General features: G+C 37.7%; 1 long non-coding RNA gene across 1 annotated transcript in view; it reads right to left on the reverse strand.

The window, feature by feature from the left end:
• LOC126913195 (uncharacterized) overlaps nucleotides 1–21,271 on the reverse strand; it is a 49,019-nt gene extending 27,748 nt beyond the window's left edge. The window contains exons 1-2 of the long non-coding RNA XR_007707872.1: nucleotides 21,246–21,271; nucleotides 4,358–4,397 (exon numbers count right to left, since the gene is read on the reverse strand). This is a non-coding gene — a long non-coding RNA (uncharacterized LOC126913195). The remainder of the gene's footprint in view (nucleotides 1–4,357; nucleotides 4,398–21,245) is intronic.
• Between the last annotated feature and the right edge of the window lie 5,005 nt (nucleotides 21,272–26,276).

Below are 26,276 nucleotides of genomic sequence, written 5' to 3' on the forward strand. Positions count from 1 at the left end.
CTATTGATTTCAGCTAAGCCAGGACTTCATTCCATGTGTTTCACCCACTCTTAAATTTTAGTAACACTTATCTTATCTATCCTAAGAAATTTAAATGGCAAAAATAAACCACATTTGTCAGGCATGTAAATCTAGGAGCTTGGAATTTGGGGTGATGGGAGATGAGGTCTGGAAAATTAGTTCCACATTCACAGATTCTCAGGCTGCTATAGAAATCTCCAACATGTTACTGCTTGATCTTACCTCTCCCCAATGTCAAGTGCAACATCTCTTCAGATTTCAGCAGGAGAATGTGGTAACAGGCACGCAAAAATGAGTGAACTCTGCCTTTTTACGCTACCCCTCATAAATCACCTTTGTTTGCATAAGGCCTGAGGCAAAGTCCATTGAAATCAGTATAAGCCTTTTTACTTTGGACTGAGTCCATTATCTCTGCCTCTCCTGCTCTTTCTTTTGGCTGAAATGTCACGTCTTACTTAAGCACTACAAGGGTGGCCAACTGAAGAGATGGAGCCAGCAACAGGAGTGTCATGAGAATACATGAATGAGATATGTATATTCATGGAAAGATTCATTTTAAAGCAGAATAGCAGAGCGAAGACGCACCAGTTGCTCTTACACACTGATAATTTACACATTTTACACATTATTACTTTGCTGTTCTACAGCAAAAATGTAGTTACTATAGCAACTGGTCTGTCATATGATCAGAATGCTATTTTTAATATCACTCAAAGATACATATTAACATGCATAATATACGGACTGCTTATGAGGGCTGAAAATATATGTTCTTTCTAATTTCCTTTACTTTCTGCATTTTTTCTTAGTCTATACAATTAAAGACTGTCAAGAGTGATGTAGTAAAACTGTCCTTGCAGCTCCTGGTGAACCCATTTGTTTTTTTTTTTTTTTTCCCTTTGTGGTGCAGGAGATTAGAGGTGCCCATCAAGTTCAGAGTACATAAGAGAGAGTACCAGGGCACTGCCAAGCTCTTGCTGTACATTACCAAGAGCTTTGGCTCCTGAGTACTTTTATCACCAGCAATTGCCTTCTTTTCCTCCCTTTTTCATACCATGTTCCTGAGTCACCTTATTTTTTGGATGTCCTATGTCAAATGAATCAAGAAGACCTCTTAAAGCACCAGTTTCTTTTCTTTCCTATATTTTCTCAATCTAACATATAAAATGTATATGGAAATGTGTAGTACAGCTGCAGATTTGTCTAGAGAGAAATAAGCTGTTTCCCAATAACACAGCACCTCCAAAGTCCCATGAACCAGACAACTGATATGATTGATGCCTTTCTCTTTGCTGCTAACCCAAATTTATCAAACAATGGATTTTCAGACCAGTAGCTGAGTGGAACAGAAGGGGATGTTTGCAGAAAAAATAATTTCAGAATGATTGAGCGGGGTTCTTCTCCTTGTCTACAGTGTGTGTGTGTCTGTGTGTGTAGTGTGGGTAACCCTTACTAAATTTGAAACTCCCATTTTGGGAGCAGAACACGCATGTACCTATTTGCTGTAACAGCCAGGGAATATACTTCCAGCAGAGGTTCTCAGGTTGCACCAGCTTGCAGTTTGTTTTGGAGGCCAGGGCAAAGCATTGCTATTGCTCTGTTGAGCCTCAAACTATTTCAGATTGCAACTGGTTGGGGAGGGGAAGGGTTCCCAATACAAATTATTTCAACCCTGTTATTCCCCCTGGAGATTTAACTTGCTGTCAAGCCCCTCTGACTTCAGTTGATGGCAGACTTAGTTTCTACTCCGATATATAGGTTTAACCTTACAGCTCCCTTAACATAGAACTCCATCTATATCATGCCCTATAGCCTTCAGCAAGTTTGCCTACATTGCAATTCTGAACTCTCAGAGGTAACCCTGAAGTATATCTCAGGTTCCTTCATGCCACAGGAAGCTTCTAGGAATCAATCTGCACGTCGCTCACTCTCAGATAGTAGAAAGACAGAGGTGGCAGATGCAGAGCTGCCAGAAGTCAGGAATACTTGCAGTATTGCTCTTGCATTTCTGAGACCAGAGGATCATGTCAGTTCTGAATATTCTACAGAACATAAATAAATAAATAAATAAATAAATAATCTATCTCTCAGTACACTCATATAACCCATGGGGCCTCCACTATGTGGTTGATGCTGCAACCAGAGCTCATGCCAACTGACTGTTGTTGGTTTGGTTGGTTGGTATGGGCTAAAAATGTTCTTAAATTGACCCAAACTTGAGTCCCAATTGAAAGTAGCTCTCTCCTGGTGTCACACTGCGGTAGCAAGTCTGCCACAAAGCATGCCACTTCTAGGATGCTGATCCTCAGTTGTTTACACATGAAAAGAGAGAAAGTACTTGTGATGCAACAAGCCTGAAAGAAATCATCCCCTCGCTTGATTAAAAAAAAAAAAAAAAAAAGTCCAAAAGTCAGCATTTCAAAAGGTCTCATACGGTGAGGAGGCTTGGGGTTAAAAAGGTTTTATCCTATTCAGTGGCTAAATGGGTTGGACAAGTGAAAAAAGATCTTGCTGAGGATACTGGCTCTGATATCTTGGCATGAGGAATTTATATGTAATTATTTGTGCAGGAGTACAGAATCACGATGAATGCCTTATTTAAATCCAAGTAAATATATAAATCAAAACTGCTATCTGTTTCTGTTCCAAGGCTATTATCATGGTATACAATGGAAAGCTTCATTATCTATTTACATCAACACTCTCACAGACCAGAATGCGTTTTCGCTTGCTGTTGCCATTATGTTGTATTATGTGTGGCAATGTCATAGCAACCCAGGATAATACAAGTACTGTAGGGCAACAATGTAATATTTTCTGTTTTTTGTTTTTAAATGAGACAGAATACAGCTACCCACTCTATGTAAGCAATCCACATATACCAAAGATTTAACACAATGAGTAGCAATTAACACACCAACATTACTTATTGCCCAGCAAGCATTTTTCTCTATTACATTCCAAAGGTTTAAAATAACTAAAGGCTACAGTTACAGCATCGCAAAGGTATGAGCGGTACACAGAGCAGTGTAGTGCACAGGTTTGGTGTATGTCACCATACACTTATTCACATTTGATCTAATCAGACATACATGTGAGAAGTCTGGGCAACAATGATGTATCTATCACATCTGAGCTGGGTCAGGTCTTGGATTAATAGGCTAAAGGCTAAGGATCACCTTAGGATATGTTTATCTAGTGTCCACCACAGCAGTTCCATTTGTAATTGGAGTTGGTGACAAAAACTAATCAATACATGCATGTGGAGTATAATGACATTTTTAGTCACCTGAGACAGAGCTCAGAATGCCTTCTTGGAAATATGCAGTGATTGCTATGCCACGATCTCGCTGGAATAATGTATTTAAGCAATCGGGCACAGAAAAAAAACAACAGTGTCATCAGCCAACATACCAAACTTCTTCCTGCTGGAATTAGCTTGTGTCCTGAGATCTCTCCGATCCTCTGGGGACAGCAGAACTTGTCAGCAGCAGAGATCAGCTTGTGAGTATCTTGGGCCATTGGCCACAGTATGCTTATTTGTAGAGGTTTGTTTTTAACACTTGTATCTAAAAACTAGATTCAACAAGACAGTTCACACTAGCAGGATACACTCCATGGTAGGACATTTTGCACCAGTATGACTACATTCTTTTTTTCCTTCTTTATAAGAGCCTTTTTGCTTTGTGTCCTATGCTGAGCTAACTGAGTTGCATTGGATGGGGACTAGATGACAACCGTTTTGCAAACCCTGATTTATAGTTACTGTGCACAGAAACTAGGCATCTAAAAGGATTTAAATATGGTTTTATAAGCAATAATAAAAGTGATCTTACCTGTCAATGATCAGAGAAAATAATAGAAAGTTTGGGTTATGCATCGTTAGGGGTGATATATGTAACTACTAACCTGATGTTCAGATGTTTGGGAGAAGGGAAAAAGTCTGTTTGGGTAAACAGGTAATGACTGAAATAGCTTCCCAGCCCAAAATACAGAAATATACAGATCTCCTCAGGAATCTAACTTACACGGATGCCAAGGATTCACTGACCCCTGTGTGTAGGAGTGGATGACAATGAGAGAAAGAAAATGCTCAGAGGCAGAGCAGACAGCTCTAGTTAGAGATAGAATTAGGACTATAGGGTAGCTCTGAGGAAAAGCCCCTCTAGGGCAGAAGGTGCTGTCTGAGATGGGTTTAAAGATGCAAGAGAAGACAAATTAAACCACCTGTTCTGGAGTCACTTGATCCTCCTGTGTCTGCAGCATGAGATATTGATACATTCCTGTAAACAGAATTACATGTAACATTCCTGACTAATGTGACTTTTTTACTTACTGGAGTAATCTGCAGGACGTCCAAAGTGCTGGATAGTTTCCTGGATTAAAAAATGGAAATACATTTTATAAATATAGTAGAGCCATGAGATTACTTCATAACCGTTTAAAAAGTGCTCATTTTTATAGTGCAGATGAAGCCAGAGTTAATTAACACTAGTCACTGGAGACAGCAGTAAGTAACTCACCTCTTTTTTTTTTTTTCCCTGCTTGTGCTAAATGGATTGCAATTACTCCCTCAGTAATACTGTGATAACAAAGTTTAATACATAGAAAAAGTATTAACAGCATCAACGATGCATCATGGGAGAGCTGCAACTTGAGGAAAAATAAAGTCACGTTTTCTTGTTCAGATCTGGAAAGAAAAGACTTTTCCTAATAAAGAAATGTATTTTCAACATTGTTTTCTAAACCCAGAAGGACTGCAAAGATTCAAAACCAGAAATTTTAAATAAGCCTTAAATACTTTTATAATTACATACATCTGCATTATTTTATACAGATGTTTACAATTAGCAATGCATTATTAGAACAAGCAAAGGTGTCTTCTATCTACAAGCAAGCAGGGCTACAGCTTCAGGAAAGAGTAAAATCTACTTGCTGTCTCTGCATTTTTTTTTTATTATTTTTTAATGCTGGTATTTCATCTTAAAAGAGTTTCCTAAAAAAGCTCAAAAATAGCCTAGTTCTAGCCCATCAAGTCTTAATAACATCGTTAAAGAATCAGGTACAAAACATTGCTGGGAATACTCACAGGAATGGTTAACTAATTCCACAACACAGTATGGACACTGTAAAAGCAAGACTATACAAAACCTAGCATTTTCATTACTGTCCCAATGAAACTGTGAATAATGCCACCACTGTCCTCCAGATCAAGTTGGAATATGAATCTAGACATTCAATTCCCTCATCTTGGTAAATTAAATTTGAATATGTTACAAAAAGATAGCAGGAGGTTGCTCTACTTAGTTCAATATAGAGCACAAATTTTTAAAAAATCCCCCGTAGGTAAAAGCTGAAGTCTACAGGATACAAAATGCTTTAAATTTGTAACTATTTTGTAATAACATGGCATTTTGTTTTCCAAAGGACTGTGTTAGAGAGACATGCTGCAAAAATCCAGAGATGCTGCCAGTAATTAGGCAGCTGGGTGGCCTAGAAATCTCCATTACACTTTTGTTTTCTTGCCAGTTCTTCATGTTCTCTCCTGAAAGAATGTTTTGTTTTTGTTTACATAGCTCTTCTAGGCAGAATGAATAAACCTTTTTTTCCCCACACTTGCCAGCCTTCACTGATACAATATCGGCTTCTCCATTTATGGACCTTGGACAGGCATTTCAGAGTATTTGGCTTGACCAGAAATCAATTTTCATGTCACTTAAAGAAAACATCTTTATAGCACTCAAAGTATTTCAAACTATCAATCAGGTAAAATTGAAGATGAAGTTTACATGTGTTTTGGAAAAAGAGATCTAGATGGAGCCTTAGTTAAACTGAGTCAGGATCTGTCAGGCACCTGCTAAAAGTAAATTCCCTATACAAAAAACACCTTTCCCTGCAAAATCCCCAATTTCCTGTCTCCCACCTTCCTTCTTCCCCCATCTTTTTTCACTGTAAGTGCTATGTCTGTTCTACAGAGATATTTATAATCTTCCCATTCAAACCACCCCTTTGGGGCTCTCAGGCTGTGCAGGGCAACCAGGCAATGAGAGTTTTCAAAAGGGAAGCAATTTCATTTGCTGCCTGAAATATTTTGGCAGAAACTCATCAAGCATGCTTGGGAAGAGATTAGTCAACTGCCTAAGATGTTTGCTATTGTTAACTTCTTCCCAAATTGCCCAGGTATGTGGTCCTCATTTAAGGCAAGAGTTCAAAATTCAACAATTTATCTTGCAAGAGTGTTGGTCAAAATTTTACATTTTTAACATATGGGGTATTTTTTCACTTCCCAATGTCTCAAATCAAAAGAAAACAAAAAGAAAAGAAGTACAGGGTTTATTTCTAATTTTCAAAAGACTTATTATCGTTCAGGCAGAATCTAATCACAGCATGTTCCAGAGCAACAGGAGAAAATTTCAGAAACTTAGGGACTCTAAACTGAAATACTTTGATAGTGTAGTTATTGGCTTTTCAATTAATAGTTGCTAAAACAATGTGTAAAAAGATGTATATATATATATATATATATATGTAAAGATATGAACATAAAATTGAAAATATTATAAATGTAAAGCAATTATAAAAAGCAAAAGTTAAGTAGCCAATTCCATGGACAGATCCTGAAAACATGGTAACGAATAAAAAGTTTAACAGTTCAGTCACAGCTTTAGCTTTCTTACACTGAACATTCAGAAATTTTAAAATAAACTTTTTACTATACAGAAACATAAATATGTGTTCTATATATACTATGTAAAATAATCCTTAAAGTGATATAAGAGAAAAGCACTGTTGCTACAGAAACCTTAATGCTTTTATTACCAGAAGTTGTAATTTAACTTCTTCTGCTAAAGAATAAATTTTTGTATTCACCTAGAGCAATTACTAGAAGAATCAGTCCAGTTTTGTCAGATTTTGCATTGCATGACGCTTTTCATAGACACTGTCCACTATTTATAGGCAATTTCAGCTCCTGTTCTGAAATGCTCCAAGCTTCAATCCCTGCTCAGATACGGATATTTATGGAAGTCTGAGAACAAACAAAAATAAGTTATTCCACACTTTTGAAGTGGAAGCAATGATATTTTGTAACAGATTAAAATTAAATACTCCAAAGATATTGCTTGCTTTGCCACAAACATCCTATGTGACTATTCAAGTCACTATTTTTTTGGTGTTCCTATAGATGGCAAAAGATACTCCTATATTAGCCAATTGCAATATTTTGAGCATATAGTTAGTTATCATCACAGTTCTTCCAAAATCTATGAAAACCTGAAAAGACAGTGAATGCAGAAGTGTTAACTACAAATTTCCTTTTGCATCCATTTTCAAAATGCTCACAATCCATGATGAAAAAACTTTAGGTCTGACGGAAGTTGGACTCAATGGTCCTTTTGGGTCCCTTCCAACTCGGGTTATTCTGTGATTATATGACAAAAAAAAAAAAAAAAAAAAAAAAAAAAAGTCTGAAATAAGTGATACTCTGGGCACTAGTTTTGGAGTTGAACTTATAAGTGGACCGTAAACATTATGGTGTATAATAAGCATAAGTCCGGAGATACCCGTGCTTGCTCAGTTTAAGGTCAAAATTATTTTTTAATTTCCAACTGTAATCCTTCACACTGCCATGTTTATCTCAATGAGATACAAGTGCAACCCCTGCACCCAGCAGAACTGGGCTTGCCTTGTGCTGGGGCCATCCATCTTGCAGCCATCAGCACCACACAACCTGCAGCACCTACCAGCAGGGCTTAACCTGCACCAGCTGCCACTTTCCATGCAAGGGATGTGCTCTGTTTCAAAGCAGTTCCCCACTTGTACAAACAATGCTATTGTGTGTTTTGATGACTTAAAAAAAATATCAACGTATCACTGACATGCCACTGAACATGTCAGGAGCTGGGCCATTTCACTCCACTGAAGTGCTTTTCCTTTTATTGCCAGGCCTGTAACAAGGTTATTGAAATGATTCAACAATAGTCAAGCTGCAGCTATAGATACTTGTTGAAAGTAAATAATAAAAGCATTTTATCAGAATTGCTGTCATTTTCCTGTTGAGGGATACATCTGTTTCATAAGTACATTTTTATGTGTGCCTGCCTTATGTGAACCTGCTCTAATTTAGTTACACTGATAGGTACAGTTGTAGCTTTCTTTCTAACAATATTAACAGATGAATAGGGCAGTCGTTTTCAGACAGCAATTTGCCACGGCTACAGTCAAAGTGGATTGGTTTGAGATTGCAACCTGGTAAGAACAGGGTATTTTATTATTATCGTTACTTTGTGGATTTCTCTTTTTTCTTTTTTCCTTTTTTCTTTTTTTCTTTTTTTTTTCCTAGTCATGCTACCGGAAATTCTTAGTTATGCAGTAATTTGAGATATAAATTCATTGTGAGAAAAGGTAAATGGGGGGCAAAACATTCTTATGAGAAAGCCAGTGGAAAAGTACAACCTACAGATAGAGAAACATACAGGGAACATCACCTCTCTGCATCCTGAATACTCTCTAGAAATGTTAACCCTGATCATGCAAGGCAGCTGTCCCACAGGTTTAAAAACAGCCAGGGCCATTTTTAGAAGATGACAACTCAGAAAACTATAAAGCACAAGGCTGCATCATTGCATTTCCATGTGAGGAGAGGAATCTATGCCTGTAGATAGTACTTGGAGATGCAGGGAAAACAGGTACTATTTTGAAAAACAAGTGCCTTTCTAGTCAGATTCAAGCCTCAAAGTTACCAGCTAGATAAGTCAAGATACTTTTACTCAAAGTAGCAAAACCATAAACCCATCAGCAGCACCTAGAGGCAACTAACCTCCAGCCCAGAAGCATCTCTCCACCTTTTCTGCCAAATGTTTCAACCCAAGTAATTTCAACTGGTTTTAACCAGCAGCCAACAGTCTCAAACATCTGAAGTTCTAGCTTTAAGTTGACGACTTTATAGTGGAAAGAGATCTGAACTAACATCCCCACCTGAAGGAAAATTGGGGTTCAAGCACATGGGTTCCTCTTTCTGCTCAACATCCTGGCTAGCTAACCAAAACACACTGCTAGTGCCCTAGGGCACCAGCAGCCCTGCCTGTCCTTGCCCGACTCCAGGGCTCCCCTAACCTTTCCCAGGTCCCAGGACCCCATGTCAGCCCTGGGGCTGTCATTCAGGCCCAGTGGTGGCCATGGCATGGCCCGGCTCCAGCACTGCCCTGCCCAGGCGCATGCCCTGCTGAGCTAGGCCCACCTGCAGGCCCATGTCCCAGCCTGGCATTGGCCCTTCCCTGTCCACTAGGAGGTGCCTGACAGTGGACCTTGCATCTATATTGAATGGAAAATACATCAAGACAATGAGTAATGATGAATAGCTCCAAATCCAGGAGATTATCTGAATTTCCTCTTCAGTGAATCAAGGGTTATGGTGATACACCCATGCCTCACACACAACCCTTTTGTGTGATAAGAGGCACAAGGTGAAAGATTGCCATAAACAGAGTAATTTTCTTCGTAAAGAAATAATGACCTCTTCCTCGGTCAACGGGCTTAGAAGTTTAAATATATTGAAAATTAAAAAACATTAATATAAGACAAGTAAACATAAATATAATACCAACACTAAGTTAACCAGATTAATTTAATAGAAATCTCATCTGCCAAGAGTTTATATAAGTCAGAGTGCTTAGTCCATGTTACTTCTCTTTAATTTTCTATCTTGTGAAATTCAGGTAGTGGGAAACACTGCTGCAACCCTCTTCCTTTAATTTGCGAGGAACCAGGAACAAGAGCCCAGAGGCATCCTCAAGAGACAGCAGGCTTTGAACAATATTATAACACGGCAATAACGAAATCCCTTCATCCTCTTCACTGTTTGCACCTGACAGTGAAATTCAGAAACTTTCAATGTCTGGAACCTGGTAATATCAAAGAGTGCTTGAATATTGATCGCCAGCACAACCCCAAGAATATCTATTGGGGAAAACACAGGCAAGGTCTGTACGTCTCCTCTCCTGCTCCTCAGTTATACAGGGCAGTGAAACCTGACAGAGTAAGAGAAAACACAGAATTGCAGAGACAGCTTGGGCTGTGTGCGAAATTCTCTTTCAACATCATTTTTTCCAATATATTTGGGTTTGCTCAGAAAAATAGTGCTCTCTCTCACATTTATTCCATTTTCCTCTCCTTTCAAATAATTGCAGGAAGGAGAAGGTTAAGAAATCAACCCTGAGGGAATGCCTAAATCAAAGTTTACCTTCAGGGATATTTTCCTTAAATTTATTTCCATTAAAAATATATAACAGGAACAAGATTCAGCAGAGGAAAGGAGAGCCAGGGCTGCATGAGCTCAGAGACCTGGCACAATGCAGGCTCTGGGAGGAACCCCCACACAAACTTCACCCCAGAGCTCTGAGGAGGATCACCAAGGAGTCCTGCCTCTGCTCAACTTCATGGGAGCTGGCAGGAGCTTTGCTGTGGGCTTCTGCAGAGCCAGATTTTTTCCCTGGGATATGAGATCCAGTAAGGCACTGCTAAAAACATCCTGAAAATCCGCCACTTCTCATGTAAAGAATTGAGGTGGTTTCCCCCGACCTACCCACCCCCATCACCTCCAAAGCATCAGGAAGCTGTTTGCACTGTTTGTAATACATCCAAATATCTTATTCAGAGAAAACATGTCCCTTGTGAAACATCTCAGCCAAAAAAAAAAAAAAAAAGAGTAAACCTTGGTACAACTTTCCCTCTGAGATGACAGTCCTTACTGGGAAAAATATGAGAGCATGCCTCTTGACTGGGATTGACTGGGAAAGACCTTGACATCAGTGATGTGTGATGTCAGAGTGGGAAAGGGAAACACTCAGTTGAAATACCATTGTTTCTAAAATAAAAACTGGTCTCTTTGCTTGCTTGCCTTTTTTTAAATAGCTGCAGAAACACTCAGGTTTTTTAAATTTTTTTTTATGTATATATGTACAGATAGAGATACACGTTATGTGTGGTAGGTGTTAAAAGACTAAATAATTGTGGAAGATTGTTTATTTTACCCCCCAAAAAATAGGCTAAGATCCTTGAGGGCAGGGACTTTTCTTCTTCAGTCATACAAAGTTTAGCATAAGGAGTCCTGAATAATACCAGAGACTTCTGGGCAGCACATTGGTATAAACAGCAGCTTACTCTTATTGTCACACTGCACTTTTTCTGGTCACTTGTGTTGGTAAAGGCCTGTCCATCCTTTTCTTCGTAGTAACTTCTCAATACTTTGCTGCTCTTGCACTTAAATTAAATTAGATAAATAAATAAGTAAATCATTCAACTCATGAAAACAAATGGCAGTGATATAGAAACCCAGCTCCACTGGGTTCTCTGCTTATGGCTGTCATGCAGACAGTTTCTTGCTGTCCTTTTCTAAGTGAAGTGGTCAAACTGAAAAGATGACAAACACAAGTGTTGAGTCTTTCCACCCCTTCTGAAGTAAACATTTCTCTAAGTGAGGTGGCTCGTGAGCAGCAGAAAATGCAAAGCCTTTTGTCCTAAACATACATGCCCAGCAGCCCACACTTACATTCATATCCACCACAGACCTTCCCACAATAACTCCAGTTCCTTGTTCAAGTCCTCCCACTTCCTACCAGTTCCCATACTTATCATATGGATGAACAAGAAGTAGCCTATGTGATGGCTTTTTATGAAATATACATCCAGTGATTAGTTGACAAATACACATCTGTTATTTGGCTGGTCAGCTACAGAGTATGCAGCTGCTAGGCTCATGTTCCAGGCACTCTTTCAGGGGACGTATTAAATTTGGCCATCTTCTGCTTTGTGACTTTCATGTACTTGGTACAGTCCTATCTCTGAAGTCATTTTTGGTAGAAATTGGTTAGTGGGCTCAAAAAGTTGTGGGGGGAAGAGGAGAAGGACTAACATTTCACACTCGCCTTAGCCTTTTTACATAAAGTTAAAAATGCCTACCCTCAAAAACAGCTTTTAAAATATATTTTTTTTATCCCCCAGATTTTCCATGCAAGCGGTTAATATGCCACAAGGAGCAAAAAATCTGGAAAAAGATGTTTTCAGACTACTTTTCTTGGGCCCACCATCTATTTTTTCATTTCCATATTAAACAAAAGAGCCAGTCATATGTAGGTTAATAAAGTGAACGCAAGGGAGATGTACCTCCAAATTGGAGCCAGACGGTGAATAACGTAGCAGGAATGTACTTAAACCTCGGTACCAGCTCGTGACAAGGTCTGCTCTCTGTCTTAGCCCTTGGATTTTGGAAAAAAGCTTCGGGAGCTAAGAGAAAAAATTTCAACCTGACAAATACTCCTTGGCTGGAAAAGGCTCCTGTTTTAATTCAGCACAGATGTGACTTTTAATGAAAGCATTATGGCTTTGCAGCTGCATGGATGATACAAACCTTTTTAAAGGAATAAATGACTCAAAATGCTTTATTTCCACTGCATTGTTATGCTTGACCTTTGCTGGGGTACAAGCCTAAAACCAGCTACAGTGCTGTTTATGGTTACCTGTCTCTTATCCAGTTAAATCTTGTGAGAAATGGGGCAGCCTGACTCCTGCTAACTGGGAAAAGAGAACAGCCCATACCTCCCGGACAGGACTTGGCACTTTGCAGGATTAGGTGCCTGGTGAGTATAGTTGACAGTGGTAAACAAAAAGGAAAAATTCTGAATGAAGCAGGCAGCTAACAGCAAAGCAATGCTGGGTCACATTAGCACAAAGTCACTAGACAACACTGAAAACTAGGTCAGTGTAGGGAACACTGAGAGCTCTTCCTACAGCAGTTATTCTCCAAAAACTAAACTGCATCTAAGGGCTGGCTATTTGGCTAGCGTTCAGACACCTGCTTTACACAGACACAGGGGTAAACCATAAACTTCATTTTTTTCTCTTCATCTTGCGTCTTAATTCTGCTGGGCAAAAAGCAAGAAAGACACCTGTATAATAAGCATGTATTATACTTGGTCAGGTAGTATCATTTACATCCTACCTACTGATCAAAGATAGTCCTCTAGTCTCCCTCAACACAGCGGCATCTCACCAATGCACATACCCCAGGATGGCATAAATCAGGTCCCAGAGAGGGTCTGTCTCTTTCCACATAAAGAAGTTCATACTAGAAAATTTTCAGATAGCCATCAAGATACAGCAAAAATCACCCTTACTATAAGTAACCCCAGTGAGTAGTCTAAAAATAAAAAAGAGACAGAAAAATTACCAAGATCAAGCAAATCTTTTCCATCTGACAGAATAAACACTATTATTCTAAATGAGCAACTTATGATTACTTTCAGATAAGACTTTTTGGTTCATCTTCTTTCTCGACATTGTTTTTGTGTGCAGGTAATTCTCCTGATTTATTTCAGATTTGCACCCCTATTAGGAAGAAGAAATTAAACCTGAGTGATCAGTATTTTCTTTTACCCACCTTGTCCTGTACAAGTATTGCACTCATCTGGCCCCGATTCAGGAGAGCAATTATCCACGTATTTAAAGACTCTGCTGAATCAAGGCCAGAGGTACCATGCTGTGTTCAACGGTGAACTAATAAGCCAAATACTATGGGGTCAAGTTCTACACACTGGCAAATTCAGATTTCTTTGCTTGGATTCTCCAAAGTCTCCAAGTTACTGCAAAAATTTGGATTTCCACAGATTATTCACTTTGCGATATGTTAAATCTTACTGACTCAGTGAAGCAAAGTTTCAAAAACTATTGACCAATAATCATATAAAGCTCCAGTAAAGCAGTTCCCAATAATTGACCCATAAAACATATAAAATATCACAGCACAGGAACATAAAGGAAATGCTGTAAGAAAAAGTGTTCATTTCCGTGGGTAACATGCAAAGGAAATAAGAGGACCCTGGACAACTGATGAAGAAGCCCTAAACAATTCTGTTTAAAGGAAGAAAGTTTAAAGTTATTATTCTCTGGCAAATCATCCTAAATGAATTTCATCATTCTTGATACAAATGTATTTTTTGACACTTTAATTATGAAGAAACTGTTCCTGAACCACACAATATGAACAGAGATGCCATAAGTTTAAGTAAAATGCTATTACATCCTCATTTTGCAAAATTCACAGTCTCATTCAAATTAAACAGCATTTCTCTGCAATAGGACAAAATGAATATAGCAAAAATGAAATTGCATGCATGGGTTCAGGAACATTTTAATCATTTTATGCTTTATATACGTATATAGTATGTATGTGTTTGTGCGTGCATGTGTATGAGTATATATCAAGAATGGCATGTTGGCAACTTTGCAGTTTAATAGGTGTATCTTTTTCCCATTGTAACATACACAAAAATACCCTCTTATCTTCTTGAAAATGAGAAACATTCACTACAGCACTATAATGAAGCACTGCTCATTAAAACAGAGTATATAGGTAACAGATTTCTATTACCACATCACACCACCCACTTAACTAAAAAACCGAGCACTCTCTGCATTCACCTAATTTTATTGCTTGTACCCTCCTGCTCCCCATTTATTATTGAGCTACTACATTTATAATTTATTTGGACAAATTTGCTCCAGAGTGAAGCACAACCAATCTGCTCAGTACAATGTTTACCTCTCACCCCCTCTTCTTTTTTTCCTTTCCTTTCCTTTTATAGTCACAAATCATTTTTACAAGCTACGGCTGATTAGTTGTCAGTTTGCTCCCCTTTATAAATTTAACACAAAACTTGAGCACAATTTGTTTTTATTTAATAAATATGTGCTTCTGAATAATTCAGGGTGAACAGTTACTTCAGGTATTATATAATACTCTAGCTCAACTGATAACATTTTAAGTCTGTAAATCAGGATTTAAATTTGCATGACAAGTACGGCACATACGACATTTAAGCTAATGACTTGCTTTACAAATTTATGGACCCTTCTCATTCCTATAATGCTAGAAAAACAGGAAGCTTTTGTGCTAAAGTATTTTGATGCCAAAACATTGCATACTCTGTGTTTTACTTTTGCAGAATTTGTGTTCCTCTGCCATGCAGTAAATTTTCGGGTGGTAAAAGGTACAAAGGGTTCAGAGGGTACAAAGGTTCAGAGGGTACAAAACATAAAAAAGAGACAGACTGTAACAAGCCCTTTTCATCACTAGCCAGAACTGAACTGGAGCACTGCTCTACTATATATAAAGAAAAATCTTTCCAAAAACATTTCATTAGGGAACAGGACAGGCATTTCTAAAATGTCTTTTCTAGCAAGATATCCTCAACACTATTTTGGCTGCTTGAGACAAGAAGAGCAATACAGAAGAGCTGCTGTACAGAAGCAAGGACAGTAACAAACCAAATATCCCATATTAGTTCATTTTTCCATTTTCATATTCAGTGTAGACAAATATACAACGGAAAAAAAAAAAGGCAATCTGGCTACACTGTAGGTAGAATACAGATATTTTTGTCCCATTGACATTAAAGAAGTTAGGTGTTCACTGAGTCATTTAGTTCCTTACTATACCTTCTTTGTCCAGCTCTATTAAAATATAGAACATACATAAGTGCACTAATTCAGATTACACAGTTGTATATGCACATACTGGCCTGATTTATAAGAACAGTCTTCAGTAAGTACTTAACACCTTGAATCTCCAGCTCAGCTGCACTCAAATGACTTATATTGGAATCAATTTTCACCTCAGCTTGCTCAAACACAAATTTCCCTCTTGTTCAGCAGACTGGTGGCTAATCAAATGTTAACCAATTAATAAAAAATAAGAGGTAAGATACCAGATACACTGAAAACCACCAGACAGCACAACAGGAAATGAAGCTGAGTGAAGTTATAATTTCAGAATGCTATTATTAATTTGGAACTGAAGAAGAAAAACTAGCCTTGTGGTTAAGATCCTGTTAAGGTAGGAGTTGGGACAAAACACATGATTTGCTCCTTGACGATGTTAAAGCCTGCCTGAATAACTTTGTTAATAGCCAGATTCTCTTCCATGTCATTCTCTCATACATGATATCATGATAGGAATACTCATGTCTCTTCCCGTCCTTCTGGCCTCTTTCCTCACCACCATCCACCAAAGCACAGGAACAGAGGCTGCTGATTTCCTAAATGCCTGTTACATAGCATTTCTGTCTCACTGGGGATTTTCTAGCTCTAATATTATCAAAATAGGTTTATATTTCATTTTCATAAAGAAAAATAATGATCTCATTATTCATTGAAGAAAACAAATACCCAAAATTTTACAATAATATTGTTTCAAAATATCTACTAGATTGCTAAAGAAAAACACTATCTGAACATTCAATAAAAGCTATCTGCTCAGTATAACTTTCTGCTAATCATAAAACCATAAAATGGTATGCACATTAAGATATTAACTATATATTTCAACACTACTCAACCTTGCCACACTACAAGCCTTAAGGTTGACTTTGTAGAAGTACTATTTTTTCAGTAATATTTAACTGCACAAAACCTTCCGCAAAATACATAAAACCAGATATGAATTAAACATGATTCAAGCTTAAATAAGTCTGCATATATAATTTTACTATAAAATCAATAATATTTTCTATTTTTCTATTAAACAATAAAGTCAGCATTTTTCTCTAAGCAGAGCTGCCTTTTGGTGATGTTCTAGGGCTTATATTATGCAAAACATCAAACTACAGGGCCCGTTTCATGAATATATATAGCTTTTCTTCTAGCAACCTCAGCAATTATAAAACTTTTCCAGATTTTTTTACTGTACACTGAAAGACTTTAATTGGATGGATAATATGCATTTATGTTAGACTGGAAGGGGTTGAGTGACTAGATAAAAACCTTTTTTATCTATTTTTGCTCTAATGAAAAGCTTATTTTTCTTCACATAAATATAATCAATAAAAGCTGAATTTAGTATTATTAGTATTATTATTTAAGACAAAATATAGTAATGCTTTATCTACACATATACACAATAATACAAATTAAAAATGCTTTAAAAATAGTTTTCCTTTATTTTAGCAGCAAGTACATCATTGCTTATCTCAACACATTAAATACGTTAATATATGTGTGTGTTAATAGATCAATATCCAGAACACACTTGTTCATGATGCATTACAGATGGCTCTCCTCTAATTATTTACGTGTTGCTTTATGGAGGCTATGATGCTTGCTGCTTTGAGTTACTGTTTTGATGATTCTGGATAACTTTGAAGCACTTGAAGGTGATGCTGTGTTCCACTTACAAGTCATCGCTTGTTCTTATACATGTGCTTAGCATACAGATTGGAGGGTTTCTATTTACAGATCAGAAATTCAGTGAACATTTTGTATCAGATAATCTAATAAGTGTACTAACCTATGTTTCTTGTTCATTTAGTTGCCCAGCCAGCTTAGTGATTCAAAATTTAAGATTAATTGCTCTAGTTACATTGTTCATATTACTTTCTAACTTTTTTTTTTTTTTTAATAATTATGCCCAAAAACCTTTCAAAGTGTTTCAGGAATAAAACTCACCTAACCTCCAATCTATTTTATTCTATGGGAATAACCTTAAAAAGGCATTAGCAGAAGCATCATCCTTAGCAGATTAGTTTTCCCCATCCAAAATCTTATTTTTCAATAGCAAAAATACTTCAGAAGATAAATAATATAATTTAATGTAATTGAAAATAAATAACGTTACATTAATCAATAAAAATAGAAATGATTTCAACATTCAGAATAATCTTCCAAGCACATACATTTTTAATATACTCTTTCCATAGTTTAGATATAACTATGAAGTCTACATACTCCTTTTTGATCTTCCAGAAGGAAGAATACAAATCAGAAGAGTGAAACACTTCAGAAATGGCCTTGTAGGAGTGGAAGAGGAGACTTTTTGTAGTTTGAAGGTGGAAGAAGGCTTCTGCGAAAAGTCTTCCAAATTACTTTGTTCCTCTGAGTCAATTTAATCCCTTGGAGAGAATATCTTCTGGAATGACCTCCTTGAACCTTTGTGACCAATGCAATAAAACACTAAAAGACCTAGAGATTAGAAAGGAGAGCCTTGAAACTAAAAAGAGTGTTCCTCAGGGCTATAAGTTACACCAACAGAGTGAGAATGAATCCCAGTGGGAAGGGAAGATCCTGTATCCCTACCATTAATTATCTGCTTCGTAATCTACTCCCATTATAATTGTAATACTTTCCAAATGCAGCCCTCCTTTCTCATGCCTGCAGCAATGCACATTGTTCCCTATCTGACAAAACCCTTCTTTGTTTGGGAATCACAAGCTATGTAAACTGCATAATAGTCTTTAAGAAAAGAATCGGATCTTTGTTGTGTTTATGCTACACATTTCTCTTCCATGTTTTATACAAATGATTTGCCCATAGAAACCACATGGACATTCCAACAGCATGACATAAGAAATATTGATCTACATGTCTAAATGCTGTTTTATTCAGCACACAGCTCTGCTCATTATATGTCTTCATTAATTATGTTTGTTCTTCCTTGTTATTTAAAAAATAAAGAAAAAAAATATATTTTTTTTGGTTTTGACTACAACTATGGACACCAAAGGCTTGCTCAGAATTATCCTGAAGATGCACTGTCATTTTGATCATAAACAAATACAGGGCTTATTTCATAAAAAGGAGTAAAAATAGGAGGGCTTTCATAAAATAGGAGGGCTGCATTTATTCACATAGAACATAAAACCTGCCTCCATCCTATGGAGGAGCATCATCCCTCAGTGCAAAACAAGCTGCAGACTACACTCATGCACAAGCTGGTCCGAGACACTACAGTCAAGTCCCTTGCTTTACTGCCTGACCATCCCATGCTGTGCTCTGCCTGAAGACAAAAGACAGGCTCCTGGAGCAGGGACAAAATGCAAAATTACCAGAACACTAATACTCCCTCAGCTGGCATTGCTGAGTAGAATTTTTGCTAAAGCCTTATTCCTGAGCATATCAAGTGCAGTTTATAGAATCATAGAATCACGGTTTGGGTTGGAAGAGACCTTAAAGATCATCTAAATCCCTGCCATGGCCAGGGACACCTCCCACCAGACCAGGTTGCCCAAAGCCCCATCCAACCTGGCCTTGAGCACCTCCAGGGATGGGGCATCCACAGCTTCTCTGGGCAGCCTGTGCCAGTGCCTCACCACCCTCAAAGTAAAGAATTTCTTCCTAATACCTGATCTAAATCTCCCCTTTTTTAGTTTAAAACCATTACTCCTTGTCTTATCACTACACTCCCTGACAAAGAGTGCCTCTCCTGCTTTCTTGTAGGCCCCCTACAATGGCTCATTTGTTAATGAAATGTAAGAAAGGTACTTAAAATAAATAAATAAATGAGGCCTGTATTTTATGAAAGGATTTTTTGGGAATTGGGGAACAATTACTCTTCACTAAAACACTTGCTTTTCCAGCTGCATGCATATATTCTATCTCTGTGAAGACCCTAATCCACAAAGCAGAAACAATCTTTCCAGGAAGGCCAATATTTTGAGGGTTTCATCGTAACAAAGCCAAGCAAGAAAATCAAGAACTGGTCATTAATAGCCAGAGCTTTTAGTAATTCAAAATGATTCTAAATTATTTCATTGCCATTTAATATCTTGCTTCTTCTTTGCTTTGATATGAGTTTTTTTTTTAATATTAAAAATATTTGGCTCATATTTTTTCTTTACAGTTTGCTGTTTAATTTTATAATACTTATAAAACATGAAAGAAAAGTGGCAATAGAGTAATCATTTTATATTAACAGCAGAGGAGTAATGAAGTGGAATCACAGTGTTCAAGTCCTTCATTTACAAAACACTCTTTTATCCCAAACACCTGCATCTTTCCCCAGGCTGAGGGAGCATTTTGACTTAAAACAGAATGTTTAGCTCTAGTGCATTATCGCTTCAGATCACCTACAGCCAACTGATTCTGGGTGTCAATTAATGTTATTACCACCTAATCAAATGCTACTTAATGCAAACTGTGGGCTATACCCTTGGCTTTGTATACAGTTTAGGATTCACAGTTGAAGAAAAGAAGCTGTTTACAAAGGGCACTTTGCAGAAACCCCAAATATTAGATTAGTTTCTAAGCTAGGCAAAAAAAAAAAAAAAAAGTGTTTCAAGAGGAAAAATTTTGTGTAATTACTTTCAATTTATTATATGAGGAAGTCATACTGTCAAAAGTAGGTTCGGAGATTTGAAAGGCATAATCTCTTTATGCTAAGACTCTTTATGCTACTGACTCCCACCTTCGTAAAAATATTCCTCAAACTGGAGTTGGGGGCAGGGTGGACAAGATGATCTCCAGAGACACCTTCCAACCTCAGCTGTTCTGTGATTCTATAATATATAGGGTTAGCCATCTAGGTAGTGGGAATGCAGTTATGATATACAACCAGCTGTGGTATAGAACCATGCACATTCTCACAGTTATGTGAATGGTAGCAGACACACTAAATCCAATGTATCTTCCCTTTCATCTTCATCTTTCTGAGAAAATATTTTAATCAGCAGATTACAATCTAAGGCAACATCTTCTGAATTCCTCCTATCTTCTTTGTTAAAATTAATGCAATATTCATAAGTGAGAGAACATAAATACAGGCACAGAAATGTTAGCCTTTGCTACAATTATGATATCATATGAAACACCAAAATATGCACTGTAACATGCTTTGGAACTCAGGGAATTTTGTATTTCTTCCCTGAGTGATGCTGTGAGCACTGATCATCCTTGTTCTTTCAGCCCAGTCACTGGCAGCATTTCCAAATCCCCTATGGCCTGGCACTTAGAGCTGTCTCCTGGGAGTTTGCTGGTGGAGTATCATATCCCCACAAATGAACAAGGAGGAAGTTAAACCCAAATCCACTTGCTGACACCCTGAGTAAGGAATACAGCACCAGCTATCCCCACAAACATGAGCATCGGTGTCAGTATTAGCTTTCCCATCAGGTCAGAGCTGGACAAACCTTTTTCTGTAAATCCTGGTGGGACAAAAACTGCAGTCTCCATACGCTACAAAGAGATAATCTAGCTACTATTTTAATTCCCCAGTTCAAGATCACTCAAAATTTCTGACGACATCAGCACCATATTCTTTGTCCTGCAAGAGGAAGCATAAAGCCAGCGTAAAACATTAAGTCTAAACTCTGTATTGCAAGCTTTGTCTAGTTTAGCAGAAATGTTCACATCCTCATTTTTTACCCAGATTAAATCAAGTTTTAACAGATTAGATCACCTACCATGCAGCCACCATTTTACTGCAGAGGGGAGTAGGCATTTCTCACATTCCCAGTGGAGGCCATCTTATCAACCTGCTTTGGACAGTTTTTTGGTTCAGCGTGGCTGTACACTTCTCCACCTGTGCTGCAATATCAGAACATATTGAAAATGAAAGCACCTGAATGCAGATTCAACTTTTCCAATACCTTCTCAGCACATCCTTCAATTTGGAGGAGCTGAGCTGCAGTAGCTAGGCCTGTGTAATGCGTTGGGTTAGTTATAATCCTGTCACACACCCTGCGATCACTATCTGATAAATTATTTGAAATCTTGCCAAAACACACTTGAGAAGTAAGTTATCTTACAAATGATTTCTGAAGAATTTCTTTTCTATTACAATTAAAAGCCCACTTTATATACAGTAGGAATCTTATTTCCTTAATTATTTTCAAACAGTTCCTGAATGGTTTATGCATTCATCCCCAAACACACCAGCCTGTTATTCCCCACTGGAATATAACATATGCTGAAAATTAATTATTTGAAAACTAAATGACAAATATTCTTTTCCAATATCTGTTTGTTGACCAAAGTTTTCATTATGAATTAAGCATGAGTAGAAGAGTTGTCTATTATAAGAAAAAAAAGAGCAATGACATAGCACAGATGAAACTAATTTATATGAACTGGTCCTACTGACAGATCTGCACTGCATGTTGCTTACTATGGCATGGCTTGGGTACAAAAACCCTTCAGACTATACATGTGCAACAGCAGCTGATTTCCACTTGACATCAATGCCTGGGGTTCTCCAGCTGGAAAGGCAATGTCCATCATTGGACCTTTCAGGATCCTACCTCCAAGGAGTGTTTGATAATGTCTGTCATGCTCAAGCCTTAACTGCTACCACCCTTTAGGTCTCTGTGGACTTCTTTTCTTACCTTTGAGAGCCACCTTGAGCAATTTCTCTCCGTGCTGGTCACAACTATGCCCTGAGTTTTAGTGCCTACTACTTTTATTCTTCTGTTTGGTATTATTTTCCAATGAAATACAGACACGACCTTCTACGTTTAAATAACATCATCATTATTCTCTTCTGAACAAGTTCCACAAAGCTGTAAAATTAATGGCATTCAGTCACACCTTTCAGATAACACCTTTCTGCAAACTTGAATGTGCCAAAGAAACACTTCGAGCTTTCAGTTTGAATTGCTAGGGTTTTATTACTCTGCTATATATGACAACAATCTGAATGAAATAGGAAAACAATTTTTCATTACATAATATCTTTGATTTTTAACAAATCTAATCCTCATTGGTTAATCATCATACATCTATCAGAAATCCTAACATATACTTTGAGTTACATATAAAATGCAGAAATTGTAGCTTTGACCAAGAGAAGGGTAATATAAATGCTGGAAGGGAAAGAGGGAGGAGCTTTCTGTGCTCCAAACTTATATCTAATTCCCAATCAAACTTCATGAAGTCAGTGCCTTGATTCTAACCTTCAAAGAAGACAACAGATAAGTCATTGCCATACTGATAATTGCTACCAAAGTAGCTGCACTTCCACGTGTTAAAGCTCACTGTAAATGGATGTTGCCATAATGAAGGCTTGTGAAATTTGGAGGTGAAATGTATTCAAAGTGAGGAGGAGGAAGTTGTGGAACCGAATTTTAGAAACAGGTTATAAAAAATGTAAAGTGTAACCATTTTTGAATATGACTACATATTCAAGGCATTTTTGACTTGAGCCTGTTTATTCTCGACCCTTTCTTAATGATTTCAGAGGTATCTACGTGCAGAATTTGTCCCCCCCCCAAAAAAAAAACAGACTGTCAGGCTAATGGTGAAAAAAAAAAGTGAAAAACAGGTGCTTTATATGACCAGTATTTCAAGCTAACAAACAGTTGGTAATGCAAACTGTAAAACAAAGTTTCCAGCTTTCTGAAACATTTTTTTAAGGCTCCAGTTGCAGCCTATTCAGGAAGCATAGGCTTGCTGTAATTATAGATGAAATTCTAACTGTTTCATCTAAAAAAGTGCACAATTAGTTCTTTTTAAAGTGATATAAAAGACAAGTCCATGAAAAAAAAATATTTTGATGTAATAAAATGATGGCTGCAGGGTTCTTAAGAGAATGCTCAAAACCAAACAAAAGTTGCTTGGAAGTTGGATTTATTTTAATGAGCTTCCAGGAACATTTATGACATATCTACCCCAGTGACCACAGGTGGATATCTCTGCTGGGTAACACTCGGCTGCTCCTGAATAAGACAGGAGAGAGCAAACAAACAGAAGAAACGAAAGAAAAAAAGTAAGAGATTTATGTCAGGATAGACTTAATGAACACCTGCACTTCACAGGCCTGGCTAACTGTTTACCACCTTCTTCTCTTCAGATAAATATCTACTAAGAAAATACTCCTCTTTCTCTATCACTGACAAATTAAATGAACTCCCTGAACAATGCTTGGAGACAAACTATGCATAGGTTAATTTTCCCTTTTTGTAAGCCAGGAAAATAATCATCATGGGAAGACCTAATTAAAAAGGACTCGATTCTTTGTATGTGGTCATGCTGCTTGCCTCATAACAGACTGACTACTGATCTGACCACGGAGAATGCAGAGTTAAACAGCGCTTCCAAATTCAGTGGTCCAGCTGCTTGGGATTGGAGCACCTGATCAGTTATCCATCAGGATTTAACCTGTATAAACTTCAAAGTGACTACGGTGAGAGAAATGACAAAGTATTTTTACACGTTGTAGAAAGTTCTCAACATCATTTGCTTTACTGACAGATGAGAGACTTGTACCAGTTGTCCATATTGGCCTTCCTTCCTCTCCTTGTTTGTGATGAGGCATGGGCATGCTGAACCTGTGTGAGACATTTATAAACCTAAAGCAAGCTACCCAAAGAGACCAGTAGCCTACAGTTAATACTTGGCACTTTGAAACCTGTATGCAAGCTATATTTGCAATCAACGTACCACAGCTAAACGGGATGCTGATGTACAAACACCTCATCCATAACAATGCTCAAAAGTTAGTTCTGCAAAGAGTGTAGAAGGGCAGGAAAATATGCAGCGCCTTCTGGATACTGTTTCTAAAAGAATCCTGCCTCAAAGCGTATAAAATAGCCATTCTCCATCGCATCCTGCAAACCATCTGGTAGCAGTTCGGCAAGGTGAGGCAATAACCTCTTCCAGAGCTGTGCAGACCAGAAGCTGCAATTCTGGCATATCCAGCATACTATCGTTCACATTTGGCACAAGCCAAATCTGTCCACAGGACAATGTGCTATCAAATAGTGCTGTAAACCATCAGTGTCTTTGTGGTATGAGAAACATGTACACCAATAAAGGGCGACCTCTTTTAACAAGTGCTCATCCAAAGACTAACAGGAGTCTGGAATACCTGAAAAATGAAGTTTAATGGCTATAGGCAGGATTTTAATTAGGTATCTAATCCAAATTAGTCTTCTGGACGTATCAAAGATGTTTATCCCATAGTTTGGAGTCCTGACCACAGGCTGGGATGGCAGTTCCTCTGGAGATGACTTGCTGTTCAATGAGCATAAATGGAAATTAAACATTAGTTTGGAACAGCCATGGAGTGGCTGACTCTTTTAGACTTGTTTTAGATTAAGACACTTGCATTTAGGCACCTAAATGTGCATGTATATATCTCAGACTGAATCCTGCCCTGAACTTCTGGCCTCACCTAGGAAAATATTGTCTTCATGGGCTGAGGATAAGCTACACTGGGAAGAATCTTCCACAAGATCTGCAACCAAGCAGAAGTCTGTGCAGTAATATATCTTCCTCAGGTGTTAAACTCCTAATATGTTTTGTTTTTTCCAGAGGAAATAATTTATTTCTGGCAGTATTAATGCTATTTCCTTCATTCTTTCCATTCTTTTCAGTCCCCTCTTTACTTTCTGCTATACTGAAAATGATATCATTTTTCTTTATCTTCTCTCCTAGTTTCACAGCCTCAAATAACTCCTTTTATGAGTGGTTACACAATCTCCTGCTACATTGCCCTGGATGTGAAGAAAACAGACTGCACTCTTGATTTTAAAGGCTAAGCAAGGAAAGGATGAAAAAAAAAAAAAAAGGATGAAAATTCTATTTCTAAGGAAGAAAATTCTATTTCTATTCCAATTCTAAGGAAGATTCCTTAGTCAGATTTCTGTATTCTAACTACCGAACATGCATTCACATTTTTTTAAATGCACGGCCTTTGGCTACATAGGGATGGGAGTAAGAGAAAAATACTAAAATAGTAGTACTAGCAATATCACATTAATGTCAAAACAAATGTTCCATGCTCTGATGGCAAGAAAGTCAGTCCATCACTAAGGGTCAATTGCTTTTGCTAAAGGTGGCTTAGTTGTCATTAAAACAAATACACTGTTGTGACAAAAGCATCATAGGAATTATGCTCTGTGCCCCTTACAAAAGGAGCCTTGACATCCTACAACAAAACTGGACCTTTAGTACAAAAGGCCAGAAGCTTCAAATACTCTGTGTATGACAGAAGAGAACAGGAGAGGTCAAAGTGCACCTCCTGGTGTCTTATGTCCTCATAATAGCAGCTAGTGAAGAAATGGATTATCCTAGGAAATTGACCATATACTACAAAGGCAGAAAAAGGGCTCTCAATGTTTTTTGCCAGCCTGACCAAGGGAAACCCTGACCCCAAGTCCTGAGCGTGTGAGCAGCTGGGTACCTCCTGTGCCCAGCCCAACATCCTGACTCTGACTGCTGCCAAACTCCAGCAGTGCCGGGAAGCGTGTTCAAGAATGTGGGATTCTGTCTTGTTTGAGAAGTGAGAATTTACAAAATCTCAGCAAACATTTTTCAAGATGTTTATCTTACAGTGTGTTGATACCAAAAGATACCCACTGCACTATAGTTTTCGTAAACAAAACAATATATTGCCTCAAACTGAAAATAAGACAGTAATTCAATAGAGAAATTTATAGACAGCATACACTTGAATTCATTTTAAAGACTGCACTTACAGTCCCCTTGGGTTAAAG

Source organism: Cygnus atratus, chromosome 2, assembly GCF_013377495.2.
Source record: "Cygnus atratus isolate AKBS03 ecotype Queensland, Australia chromosome 2, CAtr_DNAZoo_HiC_assembly, whole genome shotgun sequence".
Taxonomy (NCBI): Eukaryota; Metazoa; Chordata; class Aves; order Anseriformes; family Anatidae; genus Cygnus; species Cygnus atratus.